Source organism: Zosterops lateralis, assembly GCF_965231275.1.
Source record: "Zosterops lateralis genome assembly, chromosome: 3".
Taxonomy (NCBI): Eukaryota; Metazoa; Chordata; class Aves; order Passeriformes; family Zosteropidae; genus Zosterops; species Zosterops lateralis.
The window spans coordinates 86,502,034-86,519,541 of record NC_139764.1 but is presented as its reverse complement, the minus strand read 5'-3'; the positions used below and the strand labels follow the sequence as shown (position 1 = coordinate 86,519,541).

The window sequence follows — 17,508 nt, the reverse complement described above, 5'->3', positions numbered from 1 at the left end:
CAATCACTCTGTAGACAACTATTCAGAATAATGTATGTGCTCTGATGTTTATGCTTTTGGTACTAACAACAATTTAGAAGTCATAATGTTTTTTCCTTGATTCTCTAAGTGAAAAATTATCTTGTAGCTCTTTTTTCTAATGTAATATTGCCATTGTCAGCTAAAGAAAACACAATATTGAATTTCATATCAATAAAGTACTGCTGAATGAATAACCACAGCTGGAAATGCAGTAATGACCTCTCACCAGATGTCCATGACATTTCCATTTGAGATAGTCTTCTTACATTCCTAAATCTTGGCTCTTAATCTCTTTCACATATACTCCTATCTGTGCAATCTTTCTTATGTTCCTTATCATCCTTATTTTCTTACCTCAGAGATAGATGTGGTATGCCTCTGGCTTTTAAGAATTATATTGCAGTTTGAATCCTATGCAGTTTACCCAAAATATTCCTTGTGGCTAAGCTTTGTCACTGTTTCTGACTATTGTAAATAAATCAGATATATTTTGGTCTCAATACTTACTTTAATTTAAACTTCAGCTGTCATATAAAGTCCCAAATTTACATATTAGACAGTAAAATAGTCTTTTCTCCTGAATCCCCACTTACTTCAGTGGAGCTCTGCACAGACTAAAGCACTGGTTGATGATGAGAAGCTAGACTGCTTTCAACTGACACATAACTAAAATTTGTTTAGACAAGATTTGATTTACATTGAATGGTAAATATTGAAAATTTGAAGTATCAGCTCTAAAAAGATAATTAAGGAATGTGAAATGAAACTTAGAAATTAAAACTGTTGCCCCATTCCTCAAAAGTTATTAGAAGTGTCTAAATGGTTACAATGCCTCATTTCCCATCAGTAACTACTCCAAATAGATAAAATTTATTCTTGAACAAAGTTTCTTATTATTGGCAGTATAAAAAGTTTAGCAGTGCTTTGGGATCAAGGCATTTTTTACGTAGGGAAAACGTGTTATTACATTTTAAAGAGAATATCAAATGATGGAAGACAAATTAGTTGGTAAGACTTAAAAGTAAAGAAAAGTGAAAACTTGTAGTGCTTACTTTACTGTTTACGATTAAATGATGTAAGAAATTGATGAATTTGGTTTAAATCCCACGTGGGGAAGATTTAAAGTCTTTTGTCCTTAAACACTTTAGCTACAAATTGATATGCTAGACTGGAAACTTTAGGAAAATCGTTAGTAGATTTCCTCTTGAAGCTACTTTAACTGTCAAAAATGGAAACAACATGTTTGATGGGACAGCAAAAGTATAAATATAAATGTTTAATCGGGGGATGAGTGCACCTGAATGAGAGTGATGTGCAAACACTTCTACACAGGCTGTTCATTTTAAGGTGCACAGAGTGGAAAAGCACCAAATAATAAATGACTTGAACTGCTCAGATACACTATGGTATGGGATATCTAGGAATTTGAGCCCCACCACACTGCAAAGGCAGCTGAAATTCCATTTTGCATCAAGAGTGAATGCACTGACTGCAAGAATGTTCAGCATATTAGATCAGAAGAGGACGTTGATCCTTCTGCTTTGTTTCAGAAGGTGCAATTTTTATTTGAGGTGCTTAAAAAAAAAAAAAGGTTTTTTTTTTAACTTTAGCAAAAAATTAAAACTAGGAATCTAAATTGGAAGAAGATAAAATACTTTCAGATATTGTGGCTTTCCCTCAGAGTTTAAAATTTTTAGAATATTTTTACAATAGTCATAATCAAAATGCATATCTAAGAGCAATTTCCTTTTTGTGGGCAATGATTGAGTGGCCATTTTTATTATTGGGTAGTAGGCTCTAGATTATGGTTAAGCAACAAGTAAAATAACTTTTTGTATATTTATGAAGTATTTAATTTTCTTTTGTTGCTTCGCGTATCTGTCTCTCAGGTCAGCTCAGCGTCGGCTAGGCCACCCTGCTAGCTCTGATACGTCCAACAGTACCTTTGCGTGGGTCTTTGGCTCCGCAGTGCTTTTGCCTTAGCTGTCTTGGCCGTGGTTCGAAAGAGGGGACACTCCAGGCTCAGGGAGAAAGATTTTATTCGGGTAACTCAGGGGCAGCCCCTGGTTCCAGGCCTGTGCCTCTGGGGAGTGACCCCCGGCCTCGGTTACAGGGGGTTTTTGTTCCCCCAAAATCTCGGGGGTGGACACAAGTTACCAGACCAATGAAACAAGGCCAGGTGGGTAAGGTCAAAATGCAATACACAACATTAACAAATCAGGTGAATTTGGGATGTGGCCCCGGGAGACCCACCAATCCCTGTCAGACACCTCTCCTGAAGGTTTTGGGGTCTGGGGTATGATGGACATGTGGGGGAGAAATACAATGGGATGGGGGAAAATACAATAGGATGATCGAAACCCAGGGCAGAGGATTAGAGTTGTCTTGGCAACTCTTATCAACCTCTGATAAGCACAATCCAAGACAGGAACTTTACCAGGCTAGGGTTAAAGTCCAAATCACATCAAACCTACAACTAAGAAACCTATGATACCATTTCAGCACCCCCACATTCTTTTGCCACTTTTTGGTACCTCAGATATAAAATTTATGTATACAATTTAATGACATTATTAAAAAATACAGTAATTTGTTTCATTTATTAGCTGTACAAAAATCTGAAGTAATCTACCATACAAAGAAAGAATGCTGTCACTTAGACCTTTAGTTCTGAATCAATGAGCTTAATTCTGTGAGGTTTTATTCAGTAACAATCCATTTACTATAATAGAATTTCATGAGAAATAAATGAGAACGCTACTGCACTCATTATATTTGTGCAAATTTCAACAAGGTTAGTTCTTGCTTGTTTGGAATATTACTAATTTTCAAGAAAATTTATTTTCTCCTAGAAAGAAAAATCACAGTGGAAATACCTTTTCTTGACAGCCAAATTCTTCATTTATAGCTTTTGTCAGAAGAAATAAGATACTGCATAAGAATGTAAACTAGGGTCAAAACTTTTCCATTTATTCAGCAAGCTTTCTAAATGTCAATGCTAATCTGAATTTGCATACATTTTGAACCAGAGAATGTTACCAACTCTCTTTGTTGAGGACACAGTCTCAAAAACCTCAGCTGATTGTCAGAGATGTAAGTTCCCTAAGGTGTTACCCTTAAAAAATTACATCCCTGGGTGCTGCTATACTGGATTAATCTCTTTTCTAGGATGGAATAGACATTCTTCTTCCCCAGTGAGTCCAGCACACTAAGAGCCATAGAAGTTATATCTCCTGTAATGCTTTGTTCCTTACTGACACAATGTCTCACCTGAGCACAAAGGCAAGCAGTCCTGTGAGAGTTCTGTAACTATGAGTAAGTATCTAAGTACCTCATACAGATTTCACTCACAATCTGGTGCTTTCTAGATGACAGACACTTTTCAAAAAAACATGGGAGTGACAGGATGCTACATTCAACATATACTCAGCTTTTAAACAGCATCATTAAAGTGTTCTACAACTACTGATAAAAATCTCTTCTAAATTCTGAAAGTAGTCGAGTATACAATAGGAGTTGTTATTATTATCTTCAGAATACAGGTGAAACATTGGTGTAAGAAATCAGGCATAAAGTGGCAACACATACCAATTGACAAATCATGTTGCAATGTATAAATTAATGTTTTCACTTGCCATAGGAGAGGGAATTTCACTTTTTAAATCCTAGACCAATAGTCTTGGAGAATTAATAAGATTTTATAAGGACTACACTGATAAATATTTAAAACCTTTACCCCAGAGGATTTTAAGCTTTCTAAATTACAATTTCAATGACTATAGGGAGAGGTTTTCCATATAAAATACTTAACACATAGTTGTAATTTTTATGAGCATCCAGTAATAAAGAATATTTTTCTGAAGTGATGACATTACATATTCTATTTTTTAATCTTATTATCTATTAGAGGAAATTTTGTTTAACACTTAGTTTTTTAATTGCAGGACCAAACCATATTTCTGCTGAAGGAAAACAGAGTAAGGGAAATATTAAGAACTTTAGAAATTCAAAAATGGGAATTATTGTTAAACATTATTGAATATTTAGTGCCCAGAAAAGTAATATCTTTTCTGAAAAACTAAATACTAATAAAATTTAATGGTCTGAAAATTATTAAGTTTTCCATATAAAAAGCTTACTCAAATGTTAGACTACAGAGTTAGAAAAGTATTCCAATGCATTATTTAAAATATTTGCTTTTAAATTCCCACCATAAAAGAAGCTTCATCAAAAAAGTTTTTTGTGTTCAAAAATAAAAAAAAGAGATAATAGGTTGTGTGAAAAAAATGTGTTATAATGTAGAATTAAACATGCAAACCTGTAGATCACTTGTGATTCTTGTATATGTAAATTTTTTCAATAAATATGTATTTTTCCTAAATTTAGTACATACATTATCATTTTTTCTTTAAATGCATATCTTCATCTTAGTTCAAATGTTCACCAATCATCTTGGCAGCCTTTTACAAAGAGAACAAAGTTGAAATACCTTACCAAATAGATAACTGTTTTTCAAAAGCAATAAATAAGAGATATTTTAACCTTTTCACAGCCTTAAAAACTATTGAGGCAGTAAACTGCAGACTACCACTTGCATTAAATATACATGAAAGTCACTAAAACATTTGAAATATTTTGAAAACTGAAGTATGTTATCCAGTGCTAACATAAAAGAGAATGTAAATTAGTTTAAAGCTGGGGTGATGTTGAAAATTTTAAAAAATATCGTTTCTTAGTTTTTTCCAGAGACCAAGCGTACAAAAGAAGAAACCACAAAAAACCCCAGACAGAACAACTGAGGATTACTTCTCAAACGGAAGTGTAAACACTAAAATTCTGAAATGCTAAGAACACATCTTTCATGTAAGCTAATATGTGAATTGCTTGGACTTTGAAAAGATTCTGAAACCTCTAAAAGCCTGAAGAGTCAAAACAAAACCAATCAACTAATGAAAAGAAAAATTAGATCTCATAAATTTCTCTGGGACTTTACAACTCAATTGACCTCAACTAACATTTCCTGGAGAATATTTTTTCTGTTACATGACCTTTTTGCATATGATAACAACCAATCTTTTTGTTTTAGCCACTCACTAAATACTTGAAGCTAAAATCTCTCTTCACTAAGCAAATTAACATAAATTTCTTCATTAAATAGATATTTTTAGACATTAAATATTAAAATAGCAATTTGAACCCATAAAAAATGTCTTGACAAACTTTTATAGAGGTGCTTTCAGGGTTCTAATTACATCATAATTCATACATGAAAGTATTTAAGATTTAATTACAAAATTTTATAGTATACTTTTTATCCTACTGTCTTTATAATTTCATCATGTTTTCAGATATGTACAGGACCAGCACCTCTTTGAAAGAAGCTCTAAACAAGCCAGTGTTGCACAGATTTTTCTTTTTATGTGAGTAATTCTAGATCTTAAAGAAAAGCCAGGCTATTTTTAAAAATATATTAAAAAGTTGTTAGAGTTTAGGTTAATAAATTATTTGCATTTCTAAGCTTCTGAAGAAATCATTACTCTATACCTCTTTGTCATAAGATTCCTAGAATAGTATGAAGGCTGTTGTGTTTTGTTATTTTTTTCTCTTCTGTATGTAAAGGAATTCCAAAGAATAATGTTGAATAGCAAAAGTGTGGGATATCAACTCCTCTAGACCTTCTGAACTATGCATAAAATACTCATATGGCAACAAAACACAAAAAACTACCACATATCAAAGACACTTCTGCTAAATGTATGCTGTCCTCCAAAACAGAAAGCCTCCCTTACATGATCTAACAAACACTTATGTATCAAGAGTATAAGTTGTTAACTCTAGTACATATGATGGGTAATACAATAAGAGAAAAAAAAAAAACCCCTTCAGATCATCCTATACTGCAACTTAAAATTACAAGTTAAAAAAATAATAAATGGAGCCCTAGTCCGATGAATTAGATTAGTGTTTGAGTTTAGAAAGATTAGATAAAGTAGTATTTTCTTTGTAGGAAGGTCAATATCTACTTTACATATCTTCTTCTACCTCAGTCTGAAAAACAGTGTGTATTTTTTTAAATGTAATTATAGAATTCTGTCTTACAACAAAATTTGCTTTGTAAAGAATATAGAAGAAATAGAAGACAATAAATAGAATCTTCATCTTTTAATTCTAAGTTCTGTCCCTATTTTTATGATCAAAGTACTTTATTTTGCCCTGTAATTGCTGCTATATGAAGTCAATATTTAATGTTCCTTCCCTCTTAAAAAAATCAGTGATTTTATGATGATCTAGAAAGCAGAACAATGCAAAATTCATTTATTACTAATGGGAATCATGAATCTCTCTTCTTCTGCTACCTTTGCCAAATAACAACTTAAAAAAAAAAAAAAAAAAAAAAAAAGGCATCGTAATTATATTGATCCATCCGTAGTAGATTTGCACTAACTACCAATATAGGTATGAATTTTAACCAAGTCTGGCACATGATCATAGTGTGATTGTTTTGCTTATGAATATTTATTTTATAAACTTGCGTTTTGGACAGAAGAAAACAAAACCAAGAAAAGCTATCATCACTGTCATTAACAAGATTCTATACCATTGCCATAGGAGGAATGAAGAAAATCTCCTCAGATAATAAACATTTACCATGAATAGGATTTAGCATTAGGTCTGCATAAAACATGTACAATTTCTTATTTATAATTCTATTTAAAAGCTGATATTTATTGCTAGTTTGGTTGTGTTACAAACATCTTAAGCTGGTTTTAAAATTTAAGTTGTTTAGTTGGTTTTTTTGTTTGGTTGGGTTTTTTTCTTTTTCTCTTAAAACAGGAGTAAACTAAATTCAGCTGATTATAAAAATTCATTTTTTACACAAAAGTAAGAAGAGATTTCTCTCTGAAAGTTCTGAAGTTTTACCTCGAATGACTACTTGAAAAAAATTACATTTTTTTCCGGGGAGCAAATCTGATTAAATACAAATCCTGATGCACTTGTATTGAGTGACGCATTGGTTCCATCTCATCTTCCATATTAAATCATGCTGGTATCTTCTCTTTCTGACCATTAGCCTGGCTTCATTTTTTCCTTAAACTTGAAGGTAAGAAGCACTTTTATTCTATAAACAGGTAGTAGTAGTGATCAAAAAAAAATATATATATGTAACATATATATGAGCTGCACTATATTTTCATGGGAAATGTCACAGAGTTGGCTAAATTTCATACTAGCCCTTGCTTGGAATATAATATTTTTTTTCTTCTTTTAATGTTCTTATCTACAAATATTTTAAAAACTTGTCCAGATGGTCAACTTCCTTTACAACAAGATTAATTGGAAATATTATGTGTGGCTTAAAAGCAAAATACTTAATCACAGTTTCTTGTTCTGGCTATATGGAAAAAATTAATTATTTTTTATTGTTGGGTTTTTTTGAGTATTTTTGTAGAGGTTTTTGTTGTTGGTTTTCCTACACTCACACCCCACTGCTCAAATCTTTTCTTTGCTTGCTCAGGGCCTTAAAATAGGTCACATAAAAGTTGTGCTGGACTACACATCCTGATGTTAATAACAGGGAACACACAAGAATAAGGCAAGCAGATAGTTATACTTACCATGAATATTATTCCAAATATCAATGAATTTATAGTTCAGGTGCTTTTTTAAACAAAGGTGTTTTTCTGACAGATAATACCACTCTCTACCAAGAATAATTCTCTTGTTAACATCATCTCTGTATTTCTTGGGGCCTACAATAACATCAGTGTAGAAACTGTGTCATTTCAGATCAACTTGACTGCAACGGAATAAGTGACAGAACATTTGCACAGACACAGAAATTATACTTGCTGCATTTCTTTCTTAAGATAATAGCAGTATGGAGTTGTTTGAAAAGATTAGGGTATGTCTAAGTGCCTAATAGAGCTGATCATTATCTAATAAAGGAAACCAAAAATGTGTCTGATGACACAAATGATATGGAAATTTATATACTTTGTGAATTTAGTTTTTCCAGGCTCAGCTCTGCAAGCTAATGCACAGACACAAGTCATGTGTAGCCATTTTAGAATCTAGCTAGAACACAGGACTCTCTGTATATTCCTGTATTGAAATCTTTTCTATTTGTACAGGTCCTTCAGACACATGCAATATTTTGTTCTTTCTTAAATATCTCATGCATTCATTGCAAATATAAAATTTAGATTGTGTAAATATGTTTGCACATTTAATTTTAATAACACTTTTAAAAGATGTGTCTTTTCACAACAACTGTTCCTTTTTTAAAAATGCTATAAGAAACAACAACAAAAATACAACTTTCTCTAGGTTTAGTGTTTAAAGATACTCTTCAAAAGCTAAGCAGATTTTAAGAACTAGAGGATGAAGATATTGTTCTTCGTGTGTCAAACTGCTTCTCAATTTTTATCAGTATTCTGGACAGGTGAAATGTGAGTAACAGAAATCTCTCTTGGATGTTGATACTGCAGAAGAGAGTTTAAAACATCCTGTAAAATATATATTTGTCTTTACAAATTAGGCCTTTGCACTGGAACAGTTTTTACACCAATAGAAGTATTTTCTTAATACTATTAAATTTGGAATACATTTAGCAATTTTCACAAGTATTTTCTAGGGCTGGGTGATATAGCATGGCTAAAGATTTGGGATTAAGGACACAATATGATTCCTCTCTGTCACTCAGGTATTAAACATGAATTATAGAAGGCGATTACATCTGTCACCCTTGCCTGAAGCAATAATATTAAGGTTTTAGAGAGCTATCAAAAACCTGCTGTGTCAGAGATTAGCATGATTTCAAATTATTATCAAACGTGGGAGGGTAATACTTTCATTCAAACCAAATTTGAAGAAACACAAGAAACATAAAGAAACTTCTAAGTTGTCAAATTTCTACTTAAATGGAAGCTCTTACAAAAAAAGGTGGGGTTATTTTCATTCCTTTTTTTAGGCACTTTTTTTTTCTGTTATATAAAATTAAAATTTTTGTCAGAATGGTGAAAACAAAACTTTTTAATTAACCTTAAATGAAATAAGAATGTTGTATAAGGTAATGTGTAAATGAGACAGTAGTAAAACTAGACATCTGTTCACTGAAGTGGTAATACCTTTCCACCTATAATAACACAGGGACATAGTTACTATCTGAGCCTCTTTGCAACCTTTTCATAAGCAGTCTCTAAAGAAGCAGGTAGATAGAACTATGATAACACAACAACATAGTTTTTCATCTTTCTATTGATAAAATAGACCAGTACCTGAGGTCCAGTTGTATCTATGGCCTAGCTCCTATATTCCACCTGTCCTGGGTAACCCAACAAATGTTTGAACCAAGACACTACCATACAGGTGAAAGCAGTTAAAAATACTCAAAGGCTTTTCAGAAATTGGAAGTCTTTAAATTTTAATTGTCTTAGTAGATCACACTAACCATTCTTATCTTACAGACTGGAAAGAGAACATGTGATTCTTTTCAACTAAATGTACCTACCTGAAAGTTAGGTGCGAAGACTAAGTTTGTCCCTTCTTTTGCATTACCCCACTTAGGAAAGACAGAGGATAGAAGAGAAGAAAGTCTTATTTTCTCTATAAAAGACTAGTGAAAGATATGCTGGTTTGAAAGACAGTGAGAAAATTAAATCCACTTGAGCTTTCCCCTTTCCTGTACTATAAGGCCCCCTTGCTCAATGAGACACTTAAAAGGGCCTAAAGTTTTTCATGTAATCTGAGCTAGACACACTGGAGAAATACCAACAAGATACTCTCAAGAGGTCAAAACAACAACAAAAAAATACCACCAACTTTAGTAAATCAGAGAACTTTGGCAAAAATTTTAGAGCAGCATTCAATCAACATAAAACATTCCACATAGTGGCAGCATTCCACCTTAGCCCCATCCATGATGTAAGCGGTATGGAATTAAACAGTGCTAGAAATGCCACTCCCTTCCTCTATAACTTTGTCATAAGCATATAGCTACTAGATATAAAAAAATAGGCCAGGTCTCTCAAATGGTGTAGGTCAAAATCAGTAGAATCACCATCAACAGATACCTTGTGGTAGTAATCTGATATCTCTGTACAGACCACAGGGTAAGGACAGATTGATGGGCAAAGCATTCCTCAATTCAAAGAAGCCTTAGGTCTGCAAACTCTAGTTCCTGTAAAAGACTTTAGTTATACTGTTACTATACTTTTATTTGGAGGGAAAACAATACAGTGGCACATAAGCAATTTAGGAGATCGCTGAAATGTATCAAGTACAACTTACCTATTCAGTTGTTGAATATGTCAGCTAAGAATGGTGCTCTTCTGGACCTAAATATAAAGAAGAGTGGTTTTAAAACATGACCATCAACGGCAGTCTTGCTTGCACTGACCATGAGATCACAGAGGTTTAAAAACCACGAGGAAAATAAGTGGACTAAAGACCTGGATTTAAGAATAACAGAACATCTCCAGAGAGTGACCCCTGGGAGTCTTTCCTGAAAAGCAAATGAGCTAAGGAATACTGGGAGAATTTCAGAAACATCTTTCTTAAAGGATCAGCCCACTCACTCAGCCAGACAAAGAACAAGTGTGACATTAGGACCAGCTTGGTTAGAGCTACTAAAAGAATTTAAAAACCAAACCAAATAGTAACAGCAAAAGAAGAGCAAAACCAAATAAACCAAAAAACCCAACCCAGACTGTGGGAAGATAGAGATAGTTGTGAGAAGACAGATAGAGACAGTGCTAAACCCAATCCTGCCTCTGATATATTGCAGCTGTGTTAATTACCAAAGAGTGGGAACAGCCTTGCCCTCACAGCTGGGTGTGATAAAAGAGTGAGTGAGCTGGTAGAGAGTCAGTTGGGGTCTGCTGGCCTTGCTGTGAGGAGGAAAGGACAGGCGGTTGTGTGAGGGACAGATAAGGTAAGAGTCACTGTACAAGGGACAGACAAGGTTAGGTGGCTGTGCCAGGGATAGGAAGAAGTGAGCTGCAACTGCAGAAAGAGGAGAAAAAGATCCAGAACTGTGTGGAGCTGCCCATAGAATTGCTACATAAAAAAGGTATAAAAGATAACACAGTGTTGATCCCTGAAGTTTTTAAAGAAACACTCTGAGTGCAAGTGGCCATCTCAACTACAACACCAAACCAAAACCCTAAAAACAAAGCAACTACGAACCCTACCAAAAGAAAAAAAAAAAAAAAAAAGGTATGGAAATACTCCAAAAGAGGTATACAGATATACAGATGTAGTGATTCAGCATTCATGGGTGACATTTAGAGGCTAAAATTTCAGCATAGGCTCAAACTATAATAGGAATGACAAAAAAAAAAAAAAAAAAAAAAAAAAAAAAAAAAAAAAAAAAAAAAAAAAAAAGACTTCTCCACTGATGTAAGTGGAGAGGACATGTGAAAGAACAGTGTGGGTCCACTTCTAATGGGACTAGCAAATAACTCACAAATAGCATAAAAATGTTGAGGTACTTAACTACAAAGACTGAGGCAGAAATGACATTAAGTTTAGTTTCAAATTCTCTATGACAAGAAAATGAGAAAGAAAGAAGTAATCTGTAGAAAGTCTGTTAGAAATGAAATGAAAGGAAGAAAGAAGTAACCAGTAGCAAGTATGTAAGGAAGAGAGAAGAAAAAAAGAAGTAACAAGTAAGTATTGAAAAAGAAAGAAATTTAAAAAATAGAGAACAAGAAGTATATAGTAAAAAGTATGAAAGAAATAAAGAAATAGGAAAGAATGAAATAAAAATTAACAAGTATGTAAGAAAGAAGAATGAATGAAGGAACAAGAAATCTGCAAAGAAGAAAGAAAAAAGAAGAAATAAGTAAGAAATATGTAAGAGAGAGAAGAAAGAAAGAAGTAACAAGTAAGAAGTGTGTAAAATCAAAGAAAGAAGTAATAAGTAAGAAGTATGTAAGACAGAAAGAGAGAGAGAAAAAAGAAAGAAGTAACAAGTAAGAAGTATGTAAGAGAGAAAGAAGAAAGAAAGAAGTAACAAGTAAGAATATGAAAGAGAAAAAAGAAAGAAATAACAAATAAGAAGTATAAAAAAAGAAAGAAAAAAATAGAAAATATGAAGAAAGAAGTATTGAGTAAGTATGTAAGAAAGATGAAAGAAAGAAGTAACAAGTTGTGGAGTCCTTTCAGTCCACTCAATCTAATACCCAGGGTCTGGCCTTGGCAAGACAGACCCTAGCTTCCCCTCCTGCATGAGCGAGTATTTCCAATGTGCTCTGTACACAATGGTTTGGTCGGTTCTGCTCCCCCTCAATGACCTTGACCTTGTGGTTCCTTCCCCCTTGGTGTGTCTCCATTGGCTTCAGGTCAATGCCCTCACCTGCCCTTTGCCCTTCCCTCAGACCCTCTGCTTAAGGGGAGCGAGGGTGGGGTTCTCTCTCTCTCCCTTGGCTCTCTTCACCTTCTCCCACCGAGGCTCAGGGTGGGGAAAAATGAAATGGACCCTCTTGCTTAACAAAAAAGACTTGTCTCATCTGTTTCCCTGCTAGCACCTGTACCTCCCTGGACACGATGAACACTGTAGCCATGCAATGCTACAAGAAGTCTTTAAAAAAAAAGAAAGAGTGAAAAAAAGAAAGAAGCAATAAGTAAGAAGTATGTAAGACAGAAAGAAATATCAAGTAAGAAAGAAAGAAGAAAATAGTAACAAAGAAGAAGTGTGTAAGAAAGAAAAAAAGAAAGAAATAACAAGTAAGAAGTGTGCAAGAATAAAATAAGAAAGAAGTAACAAATATGAAGTATCTTAGAAAGAAAGAAAGAGGAAGCAAAAAGAAAGAAGAAACAAGAAAGAAGTATGTAGGAAAGAAACAAGTAACAAGTATGTAAGAAAGAAAAAAAAAGAAGTAAGAATTATGTAATAAAGAAAGAAAGAGGTGTCAAGGAAGAGGTAGGTAAGGAAGAAAGAAGAAAGAAAAAAAGAGGTGTCAAGAAAGAGGTAGGTAAGAAAGAAATAAAAAGAAAGAAAGAGAGAAAGAAAGAAAAAAAAAAGAGGAAAAAAAAGAAAGAAGAAAGAAAAAGAAAGAGAGAAGAAAGAAAAGGAAGGAAGGAAGGAAGGGAAGGAAGGAAGGAAGGAAGGAAGGAAGGAAGAGAGAAAGAAAGAAAGAAAGAAAGAAAGAAAGAAAGAAAGAAAGAAAGAAAGAAAGAAAGAAAGAAAGAAAGAAAGAAAGAAAGAAAGAAAGAAAGAAAGAAAGAAAGAAAGAAAGAAAGAAAGAAAGAAAGAAAGAAAGAAAGAAAGAAAGAAAGAAAGAAAGAAAGAAAGAAAGAAAGAAAGAAAGAAAGAAAGAAAGAAAGAAAGAAAGAAAGAAAGAAAGAAAGAAAGAAAGAAAGAAAGAAAGAAAGAAAGAAAGAAAGAAATGAATGTGTGAGGGTTGGAGACAGGGAGAGAGGGAAAGACCCCTCCAATGGTCCCAGCCATGTCTTGTTGCTCCCCTCCATCTTGCTGGTGAGGGTCCCCTGCTTCCACTGTCACGCCACCACACGCTGGAGAATGGAGAATTCTGCAGGTTAATTCATACTTTGGGAAGGTGGGAAGGCCCAGTGGCCTCCCTTGCAGGGGGCCCTTGCAACACTGAGGGTCTATTACACCATCTCTGGTGCTCTGGTGCAGGGTGTGGGGACTCCTTTGGGGGCCCTTTGCTGGGCCATGGCACCCTCTGCTGTGGATGAGCTTTTCCCAAGGGAAGGCCCCTCATCCAGGCTCCTCTGCACAGGGAGGGGGGGTGGCCTCTGCCTCTGACCTGAGACTTCTCCAACACACACCCAAAGCTCTCTCCTCTCACCCTTTGGTGGAGGGTTTGTGCCAGCCTGGCAGCTGATAACCATGGGGCTGTCATCTCCTCCCTAAAGGTGTTAAACCTGGGCTTTGTGAATGTCCCCAGCCCTGTGTTTTATCTTACATTAATCAGGGAGCTGCATAGGGCCTCACTCTGAAGGCTTGTTCAGGATGTGGTGGTATTCTGTGCAGCTTTTGTAACACAGTTCTGCTATAATAAGCAAAAGTCTTTAATGAAATTGTTTAACCCATAAACTATAAAATTTCAGTCTCTGACACCAAAGGAAAGTAATTATGTCTTGCAAAATAATTTACTCTGAAATTTTTCTGAAAATGAATAAGTTCTAAAAGGGGTGCACCATTTACAGATTCATGTTTTGGCTCTGAGAAACCAAATGAGTTCAGATATTTAGGCAGTGTTTTTTATGGGGTATTCAAAAAAAATATTACTAAGACCATTATGGGGCTGTATAGAATCTGCCAGTAATAGAAAAAGAACTTCATCAGAGATAAAAAAATTAGCAGATTTAAGTCTTTGACAAGACAAATATGTTGGGACTAGGAAAAAGAAGCCACAACTGTTTTGTGTGAATAATGTGCCTAAATTTAATTCCTGCTATTCCAGGCCTCTGTGTCTTTTTTGTAGGTTTTTTAAATACCTAATATAGCAGATTTATCTCTGGTTTATAATATAATAATTTTGATTAGTTCTAAGGGTATATTCAACATTTTAATGATCTGTGACTTGCTTAAAAATAGAATAAACAGTTTAACACAGAACAGTCCTTGCCTTGAGAAATAGTCAATTTATTCCTTGTCAGAAGTTTTGCACCGCAGGTCTTATTTAAAATATGTTGTCCACTCTTTGTGCCTTTACTCTTTCAGTTTATTTCAAGAGGAGCTAGAATTGTTTGTCTTAGGCTTTCCACATGTTTGTGGTCCTTTGCTTTTTAGATCATTTCCTGAGACAAGTCCTATAACCACTACAAATCTTTAGAAACAATGCTTTGTTGGCTCCAGAACAATCTGCTTTATTTTCAGGAGCAATTACAAGGCAGAAACCATGACAGACTGTGGCTGCACAGGTCAGTTTGGCTTAAAAGACCATTATTGCTTCTTCTTGTTTTTAGAAGGGGCTTTGGAACATGGACAAATTGACAAAACGACATCTCTATGTACTGGACAATTTCATAAATCATTTGCATCTCAGTTACTTAAATGATGATTCTAAGAATTATTTTTAAATTATACCTAGTTTATGTGTCGTGGTGAGTTTTTGGTTTTATCAGTTTTATGTATGTATTTGTTCCTTGTTTTAGATTGTTTTTTGTAAGTTGTAATGCTTTGCCCCATGTCACCCATATCCAACCCTTCTTGGTTTTACCCCAACCCCAGTTATGTGTCAATCATAAGTTATACAGCCCCTGGGTCTTGTCTGTCACTTTGGGGTCTCTCCCAAAAGTCTGGAGAGTTCCAGTGAGGGCCTCAAGTGATTGGACAAGACTTTGGCTGTCTTCCCACTCAAGTTATTGATTTGTTATAATGCGTGTCATTTACCTGCAGAGCCATACCCACATGATCCCTGATCTGTCCTCAGTTAAACCCATCCCTGAGTTCCTCCCCCCAATAAAAGATGTTACTTTTGGGGGTTTCCCGCTTTTTCCCACTGCTTCTGCCAAGGGGTCACTTCTGGTCAGGGGTGTCTGCTGAAGCAGATACCCTGAACTGAGGTTATCCCCACTGGGGGATGAATAAAGCCAGCAGAGTCCCTCTTTCTTTCCTGCTGTCGTCGCTTGACTCCTTCGAGCAAACAAGAACCCAAGGGATCGGTGAGGTTCATCCTGCTACCAACCGTGCCCTTTACTGTTGTGGGCCCAGGGCTGGCCGAGGCAGAGACAAGACACATCAACAGGTAAGATTCTGAACTCTTGAAAACACAGTTCTGTTATTTGGGATCCACATGCAAAACATCTAAAATTACATCCATCCTGTAGTTCTCTTAGATGGATATCCTCAGCCTTGTTTTTTCAGTCAAATTATATTAAATGAAACAAATGATAACCATAAATATGAGGGGGAAAAGAACAGTACATATAGATCGTTCAGTTTCGTAGCCTTTCTTCACTTACTTTTTAGCCAAACTGAAGATTGTATTATGATCAATTTTTACATGCACAACAATCTTTTGCAATAACTGAAGCCCTTACATCTATTGTCATCTGAGCTGAGCAAATTAGTTGTGACTAAACATATTCTTAATTTTTTTTTTATAAAAATCTTATTTAAAAGTACAAAAGGGAGGCAGAATGTAGTAATAATAACAAGAACAAAACTTTTGAGTTATTGTGGTGTGGTGTGTCGACTTCACTGGCCTCCAGGTGCCCACCAATTCACTCTATCATTGCCTCTTCTCAACAGAAGAGGAGAAGAAAATATGATGAAAAGCTTGTGCATAAGGACGAAGAACACATACCAGTTACTGTCATAAGAAAATAAGACTCAGCTTAGGGAAATTAATTTAACATATTTCCAATTAATCCAAATAGGATAATGAAGAAATAAACCCAAATATTAAAAACATCTTTCCCCCACTCCTTCATATTCCCCATGCTCAACTTCCCTTCTGATTACCTACTCCCATCTAAGTGGCATGTGTAGAGGAGGAATGGGGGATTGTGTTCAGCTCATAACATATTATCTCTGTTACTTCTTTCTCCTCACACTCTTCCAATAAATGGTAGGGTTTCACACATGTGATACAGTCATTCATGAACTTCTCCACTGCCAGTCCCTGCCATAGGCTGTGACTCATCATGAACTGCTCCAGCTTGCTGTCTTCTCCATAGTGCCACAGGATCTGCCTGGAGTTTGCTCCTTTGCAGATTCTTCACAAGATCAAACCTTCCTTTGGGAACATCCTTCTGCTCCAGTGTGAGCTTCTCCCTGGGGTGCAGGGTCCACTGCCTCCACTGTGGACCTCCCTGGGCTGCAGACAGCCAACCTCCATTGGTTTCCAGTGTCTTCTCATGGAAGAGATTGCACAGCAATCTACTATCCAACTTTGCTACATAAACCAAATACATATGGACTCTGCATAAAGACGGTGAGAAATCTTTAGACTGTAAGAAAGTACAATCCTACATCTCTAGACTAAAGCTGACGTGTCAGATATAAATCTGTGTACTACCTATTCAGCCACTGTTATATCTGCTTTGGTTTTGCAGCAATACAAAATAAATCAAAGTGGTTTCACAAAGCAGCACTTCTCAGTTAAGAATCTCCATTATTAAATAGCCAATTTGCAAGGAACAAGATATATGGGCTCCATGTTTCTCAGAGTCCTGTATCACCTCCTTTCTTTACTATCACATCATCTTCACAGAAAATGACTCCACTTGGAGTGATAAATGCTTGACAGAGTAAAAGGCTATTCTACAACAGGGATTGGTATTCCAGTGCAATTGTAGAATAACCTTCTACATTGTTTTCCATATTTTCTTACATATATTATGTTCAATACATTCTGAAAATTTAATGTGTTTTTTTTTTTTTTTTTATTATGAAGTCAAAGTACCATTCATTATAAAAACCAGAATTTAAAAGCAAAAATCATTCTTGTAGTTTGCATAAATTAAAGTATAAACTCAGAGGCACAGATGTGGACTCTTACTAGCAAC

General features: G+C 35.0%; 1 long non-coding RNA gene across 1 annotated transcript; it reads left to right on the top strand.

Moving 5' to 3' along the window:
* Positions 1–10,937: 10,937 nt before the first annotated feature.
* Positions 10,938–13,113, top strand: LOC310907572. Its single transcript, XR_014589653.1, has 2 exons — positions 10,938–11,749; positions 12,013–13,113. It is a non-coding gene; the product is annotated as an uncharacterized lncRNA (long non-coding RNA).
* The last annotated feature ends 4,395 nt before the right edge of the window (positions 13,114–17,508 follow it).